We start from the raw sequence: 12,462 nt of genomic DNA, 5'->3' as shown, positions 1-12,462 counted from the left end.
CAATGTCGTCGTTAATGTGCCCAATTATCCGATCTTCAGCTATTGAATTATTCTTAGATTATTAACGTGAACTTAAGTCTTTACCTCCCCCTTGCCGAAAAAAGTCCGTCGGTGTTAAAAGATCTTGGTGTCTGATTCAAGCCAAAAACACGCTCTTTGAATTTTTTTTAGAACCACATATCGTCTGTCTCCATACATTCAATTTCTATCATTTATCATTTTGAAGAAAATGATATCGCCAGTCTATAACCGCAACAAACAGTCACTCTTTGTGGATGCACTGGCTTTACATCATGGGTTTTGATTTGCCTAAATGTCATCACTAACTTTTGCCTGTTTAACCAACCATTCGGAGTATTGACGAAGCTTGAAATGGTCAGTAAGCTCCACCTCTTGTGTCAAATCAACCTTGTAAGCATATAAATCCAAGTATTCCTTTAAAATTTGTATCAGTGATGTTGGAGTCCTTGAAGACAATATCTAGTCGAGGTTAACGGCTCTACTGGCACACTATCACGAAGGACAGCACTGCTTTTCGATCTTGGGAACAGAGTGATTGAGCATACTCCAGATTTTCACATCTTCTACAGATCCGGTTGGCTAAAATTTGGGCATACATTTCGTCAATTTAATTTAGATACACTTCTGTCTATTTAACCTACCATTCGGCGTATTGTCGATGCTTGACCACCGTGCGCTCGAAGCACGCATTCGCTCATTTTTTCTTTCGGTAGGCACGAGCTGTTGTTATATATATGAACGTCAAGTCTAAGCAGGTCACGCTATGCTCATTTTATATTTCCAAAGCAATAGCTCGATCACCAACGTACACATACACCGTAATAATCTTTAGATAATCAGAAATTATTTTTCAAACACTACACTTCTTTATCTAAATGTTTCTTTAGGTTATTTTTCACATTTCCCACCCCACTCATAACTTTAAGGTTTCTTTGTATAAAATGAACCTGGTTTTCTATTGTTTCATAGAAAAGACGTGCGAACACAATAAATTTCCATTATAACACTTTCACTGTCAAATAAATAGAAAAATGATTAGCAGAGATAACATTTGACAGTACTAATGTCATACAACTAGATGTAAACTAATGAGAGACAACTGCATCCAATATAAATACTGATGAAATAATAGAAGCGATAAATTTTATATTATGATTTAACTATATTAAGAACTTTCTATTCATACGAAGATTTAGATATGGTTTAGATTGATATCAACTTCTCTTTATATTATTGACACTCCAAGTCAACACCAAAAAGAATAAACCACTTCTAAAAGTAAAATAGGAGAACTATTGCATTGATATTCAAAGGAGGTTCAAATAAGATGGTTTAATTGAATTAATTGGAGTAATTGCAGAAATATATTTCCAGTAAGGTCAACCTGAGAGATTCCTCGTATTAATATGGTCAAGAAAACCTGATGAAAAATAATTAACTTTCAATAGGGTCAACCTAATGTAATCCTAGTGTGGACCTGGTCAGGATAACCTTATTAGAAATAGTCTTTGTTTTAGTAAGGTGATCTTGGAAGAGTTTCCTTGCATGGACATGACCAGGAAAGCCTGAAGAAAAATTAATTTATTTTCAAACGGTTCGACCTAATGTGATCCTAGTGTGCACCTCGTCAGGATAACCTGATAAGAAATATTTTCCTCTTCAAGAAGATAATCTTAATAGATTCCTCAAATGGACCTGATATGGAAAATTAATTTATTTTAAATAAAGTTATCCTGATGCGCTATGGGCATGGACCTCGGTTTGATAAGGTCTTTATTATGTTTCAAAGAGATGAGAAAAAAATTTTAGTCTCGTTAAAATTCTAGTTTCTTCTTGTTCCTCTATTCTTGTTTGTACCAAGAATTATTTTTTACTTTTTAGTTTGATTATTACTAAAAGCGTTTTTTCAAAACTATAATCATTCAACCATATATATATATATATATATATATATATATATATATATATATATATATATATATATATATATATATATATATATATGTATATAACTTGAATAAAGTTTCTTTATGTGTTTCGCCCAGATTATGCCTCAGCAGAAAAAATTGAGATTAACACCAAATACGCGCCTTCCACTCCTAATACTATAATTTACTATTATTTTATTACGACTTGTATATCATATTGTTTTTGGATATAATTAGGTACTTTTGTTCCACTCTATATATTTTATCTTTTCCTTTCTATCTTTAATAATAATGTTGTGTAATAACAAGTTTTGTTTTGTGCTAAAATTATTATTTTCCACTCGAAGAGATTAGCGCTAAGATAAAAATGACTATAGATATACATATAAAAGAAAAAATTGTGAAGTATATTTCTTTGATTGAGGATTTACAAAAAAGTATTTTTACGTAAATGCTAAAAGGCTTTAAAGTAGAGATAAAATAGAATCTCGCTTTATTATAATGAAAGAAACAAATGATACGAAGAGAAAAATGAAGAGGGTCGGCTTTTTTCATTAAATTAAATTGACTGCGTATGCCTTTGTTCACGATATTTTTAATCAACCACAGCAGAGAGAGGGAACATTCTGATATCAAAGATTTTAAATTGTTTTATCATCAGTTTATTGAAAAGTTTATGGAAATGGTTCCACCACTTTTTAAATAACTTCTCTTGCCATTTAACGATTGAAATCAGCAGTCTTGTTTCCTTTACTATAACCATTTGCATAGATTCGAATTTCATAAACGTCACAAACATTTCACCAAATTCTTTATATTATTTTAATGTCTAAAAATCCGGATTAATCCGCTTTCATTCTTTCTTCTCAAGTAACCATTTCATCAATTTCTCATTTCCTAGACTTTTTGATATATTAATGCATTTAAATGTTTTCGATTTCGATAATTTCCAAATTGATTTAGAAATTATTGAAAATGAATCATTTCTTCTTCAGACTTTCGTGGTCATGTCCATGCAAGAAATCTTTCAGGATCACCTTACTAAAATAAATACTATTTCTTATCAAGTTATCCTGACGAGGTCCACACTAGGATCACATTAGGCCGAACCGTTTGAAAATAAATTAATTTTTCTTCAGGCTTTCCTGGTCATGTCCATGCAAGGAAACTCTTCCAGGATCACCTTACTAAAACAAAGACTATTTCTAATAAGGTTATCCTGACTAGGTCCACACTAGGATCGCATTAGGTTGACCCTATTCCTATACTTGAACCACGACAGAGGCTACATCAAAAAGATTGGAATATTTCGAAATGTGAATTAGTCATCGTAAGAAAGGACTAGGGCAAAGTAATCAATCAGTAATCAAGATAAGAATAGCTTTGTCAATAGCCAACGTTCGCAACGGATAAGGGAATGAAAGAAGAAGGAACTATAATATTTTAAAAAGTTCAAGCTGTATAAATTTAAATCATGATGATAAAGTTGAATACGTAATAAAGATGATTCATTAATTTTGGTTCGTCAAAATAGTTGTGTTACTCAAATAAAGTACATTTTTCATGATCTTTTTAATAAGAAATGGAAATTTTTAACTAAAAACACTGATGTTGGACAATGATAATAGAAACTAAGAAGAACACTGCACAGATTCGCCCCACTGTGCATCGGCAGCCCATAGATACCGTAGGTATACCGTGTCCGGATTTAAAATAACCTAGTAAATATAAAAAGCCAAAAAAACGCATTTATCCAAAATTTATTTGTCTCTTAGTTAAAGACTGGTAGAAATAATATTTTTACGCTTCTTGAACTTTGTGTTCCGTCCTTGCATGGTCTTAATTTTTTCATTTGTGTGATGAGAAGCCTTCAAGATTCTAGCTCCGATAAAGAGGATTCTGACTAGCAGGATCTTTCAAACCTAGAAGTATTTTAATAATATTGGAGCTTCTCAATCTCTCTGATTGGCCAAGTTGTTTATCCTCGAGTTTTCATTCGATTTCACTACCGGTGTCGTGTTCACTATATTCTTCAGAGTCACTTTTCTCCAGAATCGGCTCTGAACTCCAGATCTTCCCAGAAAGAATTAACTATTTTTAATAATTTGGCGTCAGTACTAATCTTGCCTCAATCTGGTAACTTATGCAGTGTAAGTGAATATGCCTTGAGTTATTTTGACCCAGTGGGTAGTAGTTAAGGGTTAAGCAAAATAATGTATTTGAATAAGAGTTTAGAACATGACTGGAAAAAGTGTATAGACTTGAAAATATGATCAAAAATAAAAATGATTCTTAGTTAGAATTTTTCTAAATCCTTTCTATTGCGTGCTTAGTCATTCAAGGAACATATGTGCAAATTACCTGCAAAATTTCTGAATTGATTGGTGTGAAAAAGTACTGATAAACATATCGAAAATCCTTTTCAGTGAGCCGTCGATGTTCAGCAAACTCTGTGAATCATATCAGTCATAAGCCAATTTTTAAATTAAAATGCACCTACCTTCTCTTTTCGCCCTATTTGAGGGGTGAGATGAATACTTATTTTATAATTTCATTTAATATCAACATTGAAAGATTGCTGACTCTTTTATCGGCCCTTTTATATATTTAGTTGAAAGTTAGGATCGAATCTGGATTATTATCCTTCTAGTATTTTCCGAATTCTTGACATTGATCAGTCTATCATCAGAATACAATTGTGACAAATCATATTCTCAGTGGGAGTAATGATTTTATTATGAAAAATAAATTAGTACAAATCTTGAGCTAGCTATTATATTAATAAAACTGACATACGAGAAATAAAGTACGTCCCTGGCTCATGTATAAACATTCTTATTTATAGTAGTTGCTTAAGATTGTATATCCGATAAGTTAAACTATATTTTAGAGCATAATGGGACCCCTTTATGATACCTATAGTTACAAATCGTTATCATTTCAAAATAATACGATGAGATCTATATAGTACATGCCTTTCAAAATTACCTATAAAATATCATCTGGGTCAAACACTTATTCAAAATTATCAGGCCCCTAGCTCAACCCTGCTTGAACCTTTGTTAAATTGATTAGTTGTAGATAAAGTTTGTCACATTCTATAATGATTGATTTCAGAAGTCCAATCTGGGTTTATTTTGTGTAATCCCTTTCAACTGTATAAAGATGCGTTTGTAATTTGTAATTTCATTTTCAACATTTTATTTTATTAAAAAATGCATATTTTGTATAGTTTCCTCAATCTGATTTTACCCTAACTTATCCTTCTTCTTTATTTGAGCTTAACGGATTTTTGTTTCTAAAACTTCTACGACTCAAACTTAGTTGATAGCACCATTCAGATCGGAGTCAGATAGGTACATACTAAGGAATGAACTAGTTTCACGGAAAGCCATGTTATTGTAAGTTTAGGTCGTAATTAAGCAGATTCAATTGATTAAATTGACTAAACTGGATTCCAATAGTAAATTTATTAAACCACATTCGGGATTAATCTGTGTGAATGCAGTATTACATGGATACACAGCACTTCTGCAAATTATGCAAGCGTAGTGAGGAATATGTACAACGGTAAAGAACGTTCATGTGAAATATGAAACAAAGTAGAAAAGAACCTTAGTAATAAAAACAAAAATGTACGGGGCATTTGAGTAACTAAATCTGTCTGTCCGATACTCAAATTCAATCCACACCTTAGCTAACATATCTTGATCGATTCTATGGCTACAAACGTTGCAAGGTAGTCACAAATTCGTATCTAGCAAATCATATAACGCAGAAAACTACTCAGCTGAGCGTTGGATTGGAACATTGGATTCATAGATGATTTTTCTAAATCGGATAATTTGTTTAAAACCCACTTTATACACATACACACGAATGGGAAATTTAAATCGCTGCGCCGGATCAATTCTCAATATGTCAAAATTAGGAAAAAAATCGAGAATATAAATGTGGATAAGACACACAAAGATTATAGAAGAGCCAAGCACGAAAATAGTAAAGATGGATTGAAAACCGGAATGAACTTTATTGAAAGATCTTCGGGCAATCAAAACTCGAAAAAATCAGAGTAAAAATCTAAGCTGTAGAAATTGAAAGGAGACAACTGATTTGATTTGGATGCGTAAATGATATGCATAAAAATGAAGATGTTCCAAGATTTGATAAATAAAATTGGGAAAGGAAACGAAAAATCAAATCGCGAACTGATTCACTACATCAACACATGTATTGCTTTTGAATAACAAGACGATGTAAAACATTTTATTCACAGTTCTCGTGTTAACTCGTTGAGAACGCGTGCTGCTTTCTCTTTCGGAAAAATTGAATCAAATTTTACTATTTTCAATGTAAATCACATGTTACTACTTTTTCTAAGATATTTGCGATCTTCTTGTTGTTCAAATGTGAAAATTTTAACTTTTTTACATGCTGAAATTTGTATGGAAATAGTTCCTATAGTTTCACTAACCGCAGGTCTGATTAACCACAATTAGATTGAATTAGGTTAACGATATTTTCGATATTGTTATCAGTTTTGGGCATGGAACGGCCACCCGGATGTCTTCTCGCCCATCTTGAAAACGTTTAAAGCGGTAAACAGAATGTACGGGAGCATGACGCGCTCTAGACTTTCATAAATGTCAAAGATAGTTCAACTTGTTGTGAAACTGTAATAACGCGCACAATGATTGAGCTGGTACACGTTCTTGACTTCGAAGTTAACCAACTTTCTACTTTTTACGCGCTGATCGTCTCTGAACGTCAAAAATATAACCTCGCTTTTCTAGTATATTTTGTATTTCCAAAATATTTCACTTCTCTGAGTGAAAGGCTGATAGAATTTGTACGTGCTCATGAGTGTTTATATTTTTATATGTTTAGAAATTGCCATGAAAAAACTGGTGATTAACTCAGGTATTTTTTATTGAATGTTTTTTTGAGTCTCTGCACAATAAGTGATCATATCAACCCCGATTCATTCATCTATGTTTTCGTCTGTTTTCTATTCCAATTGAGGGGTCTCACCCACCAACCCCGTATCAAATAACGCTTTTTATCTATTTCATACAGTAAAGAAAGTGTCTAAAACATTAAAATACTTCAAAATAATGATCACAGTCAAAAATTTCTTTATATACAGGCACTTTTAAGGTTATGTTTACTAGCGAACCAGCACTTTTTAAATTTGGGGCGTGTTTTAAACATTTATGAACGTCTTGCGCACGTCATATTCGCGTTAATAAAAGTTTGAATTGCGGTTTCACGTGAAATTTTACATCAGTTCATTGGTCTACTGTTACTTTTCCATTGTTTGAAAAAAAAATTCTAGCGAATAAAGGCTGCAGCTAAACGGATTTGTTCACTTAATTCGTAACAACGACAAAAGCTGTCGATTGAATGAGTTTGGCACCTGCTCACTGGTTCTGTAGCACTGTCAGTCTCGTTGCTCAATAGCCAACTTCGTACTGGTTATGGATTTGATGTATGTGTGAAAATGATGAAAATGATATAATTTCTTTGAAATTTCACTTCTCAGACTATTCATTTTATGGAGCATTATGACAAAATTTAACCCTAAAAAAATACGTTATTTATTGAATTATTATTTATTAAAAAAATTTCTAAACTTTGATCTAAAATCCTAAAAGGAACACAAGAAAATTCTTTGAACTTTCTGGAAATTGGTTGAACCATCTTGAAATCTAATTTTGCTGCAAATGTTTACCTCATATAGCCGGCAATCATTTGTTTTAAAACAAAGGTGCCTCCAAACTTTCGGACGGTAGTTAAATTGTTGGAAATAAACTTTTCCCGACTGAAAGACTTGTGATCACACTTACTAACTGTACAATTAGATAAAGTTTTACCATTCTTCTTTTTTCCTGTTTTTATCTAACACGAGTAACGGCGTCCCCATTTCACTTATTATAAAGAGTTAAACTTTTCTGTCTAAACAAAACATATAAACTAATAAAAATACTCAAATACCTGGTAACTAATCTTTTTGTCTCGTTTTTTGTTCCTACTTTAAATTTAATTAACCGATCGGTGCTTCCGCCCAATTAAGCTAAGTTTTTTTGATCATCGGTCCTGGGATTCAAAAACTGCTTGTCTTACCTCAAATATCTCTAATATTACCTTTTTCTCATGTTCATCATCGCACAATTTTAATTGTTCTTCTAGGAACTGAATATTGTTTAAATATCTTCAAAATTATTGGTAAAACGTATTCAATGTTTACTTTTATGGTAGTTAAATTGAATTCATAAAAAGTATTCAATTATCATTCTGATTACAGCTAAGTTGGAATTTCTGGAACCGTTGGCGATATTCATACTGAACACACTGTTTACTCCACCGCTATACCATCATTCACGATTACACTGTCTGACGCACGTTTGGTGTTTGGTCTGATGCAAGGTAAACTGACCTTCAGTCTCTGAAGACGATAATTTGGTTATCGAAACACGCATCAGGCAGTGTAATTGTGAGTGTTGTTGTAGTGGTGGTGTAAACAGTGTGTTCATTCTAAATACAAATTCAAGAAGTAGTATTCGTTTATAATAGTTACTCAAAATAAACTCTTTTTACTTCCTGCCAGTAAATCATGCTATTGAGTCCTGTATTCTATGCTGTTTTAAAACATTATCAGTTTCATTGGTGTAAATAAGGTTTGTTAGGTTGATACGGCCAACCTCGACCTATATGAGTCGTGATTCACTACTAAGCCTGAGGCCTATTGTATGAACTTATTATCCACAATCTAGAAACTTAAGGTGATATCAGACGGTTCATTCGGATGAATGATCACTCAAGTGAATGTTCTCTTTTTTTTTCACTCCACACAAAATGAACTTTATTAGCTCATTTCCTCGAATATGTCATTCAACGAACTCGAATGAACGTTCTCTTCGTGTTCATACGTTTCATTTTTCAATTTTTCGTTCATTCGGAGTACGAGTGATTGATGCCGAATGCCGAAATCCAACATCGCTGGATTGGTCCATTAATAAATTAATTTATTTATTATATTTATTTATTAAGGAATAAAAAGTGAACCGTGTGATGTCACCTTTAGCTAAGTACCTAAGCACCATTCAATTTTTTTTTAAAGCTTATTATTTAGCATTTTCAATCAAGAATTTTTTTCACTTTTCTATTTCAAAATCTACTATTTCTTCGATTTGTCGAGTTGGCACTTGAAGTCAGTATTCGGCCAAGGCAGGGCGCTGGGTAGACCAGACGCTCGATCGTTTCTTTTCGGCTACCCTGTTTGCAATAGTTGAGTCTTATAATTTTTTCTGTTTTCTCTTCAATGATCATTAGCGATTATGGTTCTGAAAGCACCTCTTTTTGACGATATATATGCTTTTTTACTTTTTAGCGATTATCGACATATTCTTTGTGACCAAGATTTTGATTTGATTTAGATATGAAAAATATTCCATCCTCACATATATAAGAGTGGCAAGGGACTAAGATGCTAGAAAGAAAAATTCTTTCGAACTTTTTGAATTAAACCCTCTGATTTTTTTCCAGCAAATTACTAAAGGCTAACATAACAAACCACAATATTCTTACCCAGTTATAGAATTTTGAACCCAAATATGAATTCATCATTTTACACCAGAATCCAATAGATTCAATTGCAAGTGATGAACTGACTTGCTGATGTTCAAAAATAGTTGCTTCAAATAGGTAGCGCGTTCGACGACAGACGCACCTACTCGAGCTTCATTTTCGGTTTTCGCTCATATCCCCGTCCGCGCTCGCACATGTTGTTTTATGTGCGACGCGCACTGCCATTACTGCCAATTGAAGAAAATGTAATTTCTGATAATAAGAAAGCTGTACTTGATTTTTGTATGATGGTCGCGGCCCGGATTTCAACGCTTTGCGGGCCGGAGACGGCCCGCGGGCCGTAGTTTCCCCATCCCTGGTCTAGTTCTTAGTGACTTTTTCCTGTTGTCAGACCTCAATAGTATGCTTGCTGGACATTTTAAGCCGATAAAAAGGTAATTACCAAAACTAGACTATTTTGGAGTTAAAGAGAAATCGTACTATAAAAATTGTATGGATAAATTGTATGAAACTATAATCGAAATCAACTATGTTGAATAATAAAACCAAATCCTATCAAAAAAAGATGTTGTCCTACTTTTCATCCCACCTGTAAACTGTGAGTAAGCATTGAATACTAAATTGTTATGTAGCAGAAGCCTGCGTAAAATATGTCAACTTAAATCGATCAAAGTGCTTCAAATTACAATGTCAAATGTCAAAATAATTTTCATGGAAAACCAAATGGACTACTTCAAAATTAAAAATACAGTATTTTGATAGAAATACAATCTGTAATAGAGGTGAACGTTATAACAAAATATTTATTGTTTTATCTTCTTGTGGAATGTAATATCTTTCCTGGTTATAGTCCACCTCTTATATTCTAGATAATCACAATCTAAAATGTGTTACAGGATCATAATAGATTCAAGAATCCGTTTCCAAACTGTGTTTTTATGCCTAACTATTATTAGGTATTTTTCTTTTCAAACTATTCTAATTAACTAAAAGGTATTTGAAACCACATTTCAACTCGTGTTAACGTTCAGTTTAATATATGTTAAATATCCTTATTTCGTGCTAGTATTCACTGCCATTAAAATTTCATGATATATGGATGATTTATATCGTTCTGGGCGGTCATTTGATTACCTTGACGTTCGACCATGACGAGTTGGATTAGACGTGGCAACATTGTCGCAATCCACGACCGCGTGTGCATATCAAGGTCATTCATCACACCATTCCACAGCTCGTCTTACTGAAGTTTGCCAGATTTGATTGAAATTCGTAGAAACCGGTAGATATTTACAGATAACTGATACATTCAGTGGTATTATTTATTTTTAATTTCATTGAATGAGCAGCAACAGCGTATTGATAATGAAATAAATATTTAGACTAAATTATGTTGATTTTAAATTTTTTTATATATTGAAAGCGTTTGCTGAATGAATTCTTGAAAGGTTTTTAATTAATTTTAACGAATATTAACTGGGTACGTATAATTTGAGTCAAAATGGTTTATTATAATTTTTCAATCTCATTTTGTTATATAGATAGACTATTTACAGTTAATACAGAAATAAAAATGGTGATCTATGTTTTAATAATTGTATATAGTGTGAGCATAAACTAAAGTTAACATTACTTTTCGCTAATCCAAACTTAAAAATTTTAGTTTAGTTTATTCTAAACCTCAAATGAATATTATACTTTAGAATGTGTCAAGTACGTATTTCACTTCACATGTTTCGTAGAATAAACGTTTTATTCCTTGCTAGTTATCCTATTATCCTTTGCTTCCGGTATGTGAAATGCTCTAAGAGCCAAACAGTAATTAAAGCTACATGATGGATGGCAAGAACTGAAGATCCAGGAGTTCTAAGTGGTTCACCCTCATTAACAAGAGTCTCTGGAGAGTCTTTGTTATAAATATTAGCCTTTGATTTGTGAAATAAACATAAATATAAGACAGACATCTCATTACTTAGAACATAGATCAAAAAATCATCATGATAAAAAAACATAAATTTCATTAACAAACCATGGAATATCCAAAAAAACCAAATATTCACTTATAAAAATTCAAGAATTCTTAACACGGAATCAAATACTATAAAAACAACATTTCTAGAAATGATTCACATATGTAGAAGGGAGAAAGCTGTAAATGATAAAAAGACCTAAACAACTTAAATAAAATAAATTTTAGCTCTATTTTATAGATTTCAATGTAACTACGAATAATTTAATTGACGGCTGCTAGATATTTTTGAAATGTAACAAATAATTTTACTGTATAAAACAGATTTTTATTTTGATATTCGTGTTGTTTGTAATCTATTGATAAGTATAATAATGCAAGTTGTCAATATCAAAACATTTCATACGTCAATTTTTACCTGTTTTTTAGAACTAATTTTCTTATCAAAAAAGAAGTATAATCATGATGATGTATCAAGAAACATAAATAAAAAGGTCTAAAAAGTATTAAGCTGAAAGGGCTTAAATGTTGTTTCTAAACAACTTGTCAATTTGCTGAATAGGTTTTTTTAAAAATATCCAAATATTCAAAAAAATATTACGTTTGATATTTTCAAATATTTAATTTTGTTTTAAAACATTTTTCAGTTCTTAGTTTAGTCTGGAATTTCATGTAATCCAAATTGAATCCATACTAAATATTTTAGAGAGTCTAGTTATGAGCAATATAATGACTATTATCCACTAAGGAGGTTTATTTACTAGAACTTTCCTAAATAATAGCCATAATTATATGCTCATCAAATAATTTACTATTATGTATCGGATAACAGATTGGTTTCTATATATAGTTTTAATAGCTAATAACACAATAACTGTTAAACAAATGAAGTGAAAAAAGCTGAAAAAATTGCGTGATATACTTTCCAAATTTGTAAAAGACCGAATCTTGTCTTAT

The 12,462-nt window shown here is 31.9% G+C and overlaps 1 protein-coding gene across 1 annotated transcript in view; it reads left to right on the top strand.

The window, feature by feature from the left end:
* LOC130897164 (phosphatidylinositol 3-kinase regulatory subunit gamma) overlaps positions 1-12,462 on the top strand; it is a 255,827-nt gene that overhangs the window by 81,835 nt on the left and 161,530 nt on the right. The gene's annotated exons all lie outside the window — the stretch shown is intronic.

This window comes from Diorhabda carinulata, chromosome 1 (genome assembly GCF_026250575.1).
Source record: "Diorhabda carinulata isolate Delta chromosome 1, icDioCari1.1, whole genome shotgun sequence".
In the NCBI taxonomy this organism is placed as follows: domain Eukaryota; kingdom Metazoa; phylum Arthropoda; class Insecta; order Coleoptera; family Chrysomelidae; genus Diorhabda; species Diorhabda carinulata.
Note: the sequence above shows the minus strand (reverse complement) of the source record. Positions and strands in the feature narration are given on the sequence as shown.